The sequence below is a fragment of the Salmo trutta genome, unplaced genomic scaffold (genome assembly GCF_901001165.1).
Source record: "Salmo trutta unplaced genomic scaffold, fSalTru1.1, whole genome shotgun sequence".
NCBI classification, from domain to species: Eukaryota; Metazoa; Chordata; class Actinopteri; order Salmoniformes; family Salmonidae; genus Salmo; species Salmo trutta.
In genome coordinates this window covers 464,096-467,376 of record NW_021822543.1, presented here as the reverse complement: position 1 = coordinate 467,376, position 3,281 = coordinate 464,096, and the positions used below count along the sequence as shown (strand labels likewise).

The following is a 3,281-nucleotide window of genomic DNA, read 5'->3' as shown; positions in this document are numbered from 1 at the left end:
CCAGAGCAGAGCCTCAGAAACTGTTGAATGTGAACCTCCCTCCCTCCCTCCAGATCAGAACAGAGCCTCAGAAACTGTTGGATGTGAACCTCCCTCCAGACCAGAGCAGAGCCTCAGAAACTGTTGGATGTGAACCTCCCTCCCTCCAGACCAGAGCAGAGCCTCAGAAACTGTTGGATGTGAACCTCCCTCCCTCCAGACCAGAGCAGAGCCTCAGAAACTGTTGGATGTGAACCTCCCTCCCTCCCTCCAGACCAGAGCAGAGCCTCAGAAACTGTTGGATGTGAACCTCCCTCCCTCCAGACCAGAGCAGAGCCTCAGAAAAACTGTTGGATGTGAACCTCCCCCTCCAGACCAGAGCAGACTCAGAAACTGTTGGATGTGGACCTCCCTCCAGACCAGAGCAGAACCTCAGAAACTGTTGGATGTGAACCTCCCTCCCTCCAGACCAGAGCAGAACCTCAGAAACTGTTGGATGTGAACCTCCCTCCCTCCAGACCAGAGCAGAGCAGAGCCTCAGAAACTGTTGGATGTGAACCCCCCAGACCAGAGCAGAGCCTCAGAAATGTTGGATGTGAACCTCCCTCCCTCCAGACCAGAGCAGAGCTCAGAAACTGTTGGATGTGAACCTCCCTCCCCTCCAGACCAGAGCAGAGCCTCAGAAACTGTTGGATGTGAACCTCCCTCCAGACCAGAGCAGAGCCTCAGAAACTGTTGGATGTGAACCTCCCTCCCTCCAGACCAGAGCAGAGCCTCAGAAACTGTTGGATGTGAACCTCCCTCCCTCCAGAACCAGAGCAGAAGCCTCAGAAACTGTTGGATGTAACCTCCCTCCCTCCAGACCAGAGCAGAGCCTCAGAAACTGTGGATGTGAACCTCCTCCCTCCAGACCAGAGCAGAGCCTCAGAAACTGTTGGATGTGAACCTCCCTCCAGATCAGAGCAGAGCCTCAGAAACTGTTGGATGTGAACCTCCCTCCCTCCAGACCAGAGCAGAGCCTCAGAAACTGTTGGATGTGAACCTCCCTCCCTCCCTCCAGATCAGAGCAGAACCTCATAAAAAAACATTGATATTTTCTAGAAAGATCTTAAGACACCTTTCTGGCAGAGCTTTTCCTCAGGGTGTGTTTAGTTGTCCCAGACATTTGATCTACTTTATTTATGTCATCTGTTTCCATATTGTATTTATTTTTATTAATATCCCGCTGCATTAGTCCCTCATATCATCTATTATCTTACCATCGTCTAATTTTGTTTAGTTCATGTCTAGGCATAGAAACGTTTTTTGTTTTTTGTTAAAATCCATTTGTCGTAAGTCGTGTGCTATATAAAAACAAGTTGTATTATTTATTTGATTCCTGGTGCTTCACAGACATCCTGCTAAGTGTCTCTATAAAAGCCACAGTGCTTCGGCATTACTTCAGGTCATTAACATCCTCACAATCCTCTCTCTGGCCACAAGGCCAGCTTGACCCACTTCCTGGTTTTTTTTTGACGAGGCATTGTTCATCTGCAGCTTGTCTGTCTGGATGCATCTGGTCTTTTTGACTCGGTGGACACAGGGAGGCCATTGTTAGCTATTCAGAGGACAAAAGCAGCGGCCATCTTTAGACACATCTGTGCTACATCTGTGTTCGATCACGTGAGAGGAGCGGAACCATAGAAAGATGCCCATCTCAAAAGGAGTGGACATAGTTAAATGATATTTATTGATTGTAATAGAGTTAGCTTAAAGAGACATTTACTCTGTACTGATTCTGATTCCTGATAATAATTTGTGACGCTAATCCATCTATTTATGTAATTTATGTCTGTCGTGAGAGACGACTAGTTACTGCACCTTCACCGTCCTCTACAACCAGCTGGCTATGGAGAACTGAGACATGGAGACTAGGAGTTTATCACCATCCTCTACACCCAGCTGGCTATGGAGAACTGAGACATGGAGACTAGGAGTTTATCACCGGAGAATGTTACCTGACCAGGACAAAACTCTTGGACCTATAGTAATGTCTCATCTCCTGGACCTATAGTAATGTCCCATCTCCTGGACCTATAGTAATGTCTCATCTCCTGGACCTATAGTAATGTCTCCTGGACCTATAGTAATGTCTCATCTCCTGGACCTATAGTAATGTCCCATCTCCTGGACCTATAGTAATGTCCCATCTCCTGGACCTATAGTAATGTCTCATCTCCTGGACCTATAGTAATGTCCCATCTCCTGGACCTATAGTAATGTCTCATCTCCTGGACCTATAGTAATGTCCAGTGCTCCGGACCTATAATAATGTCCCATCTCCTGGACCTATAGTAATGTCCCATCTCCTGGACCTATAGTAATGTCTCCTGGACCTATAGTAATGTCCCATCTCCTGGACCTATAGTAATGTCCCATCTCCTGGACCTATAGTAATGTCCCATCTCCTGGACCTATAGTAATGTCTCCTGGACCTATAGTAATGTCCCATCTCCTGGACCTATAGTAATGTCTCCTGGACCTATAGTAATGTCTCATCTCCTGGACCTATAGTAATGTCTCATCTCCTGGACCTATAGTAATGTCCCATCTCCTGGACCTATAGTAATGTCTCCTGGACCTATAGTAATGTCTCCTGGACCTATAGTAATGTCTCCTGGACCTATAGTAATGTCTCCTGGACCTATAGTAATGTCCCATCTCCTGGACCTATAGTAATGTCTCCTGGACCTATAGTAATGTCCCCTCTGGACTATAGTAATGTCCCATCTCCTGGACCTATAGTAATGTCCCATCTCCTGGACCTATAGTAATGTCTCCTGGACCTATAGTAATGTCCCATCTCCTGGACCTATAGTAGTGTCCCATCTCCTGGACCTATAGTAATGTCCCATCTCCTTGTCTTATAGTAATGTCTCATCTCCTGGACCTATAGTAATGTCTCCTGGACCTATAGTAATGTCCCATCTCCTGGACCTATAGTAATGTCTCATCTCCTGGACCTATAGTAATGTCCCATCTCCTGGACCTATAGTAATGTCTCATCTCCTTGACCTATAGTAATGTCCCATCTCCTGGACCTATAGTAATGTCTCCTGGACCTATAGTAATGTCCCATGTCCTTGACCTATAGTAATGTCCCATGTCCTGGACCTATAGCAATGTCTCATCTCCTGGACCTATAGTAATGTCCCATCTCCTGGACCTATAGTAATGTCTCATCTCCTGGACCTATAGTAATGTCCCATCTCCTGGACCTATAGTAATGTCTCATCTCCTGGACCTATAGTAATGTCTCCTGG

At 46.5% G+C, this 3,281-nt stretch overlaps 1 long non-coding RNA gene across 1 annotated transcript; it reads right to left on the bottom strand.

Annotated features, from left to right (window-relative positions):
* Positions 1–2,202: 2,202 nt before the first annotated feature.
* LOC115182579 (uncharacterized) lies at positions 2,203–2,709 on the bottom strand. The gene is made up of 3 exons (XR_003873826.1): positions 2,642–2,709; positions 2,355–2,578; positions 2,203–2,229 (listed from the first exon to the last, which is right to left on the bottom strand). It is a non-coding gene; the product is annotated as an uncharacterized LOC115182579 (long non-coding RNA).
* Positions 2,710–3,281: the final 572 nt, after the last annotated feature.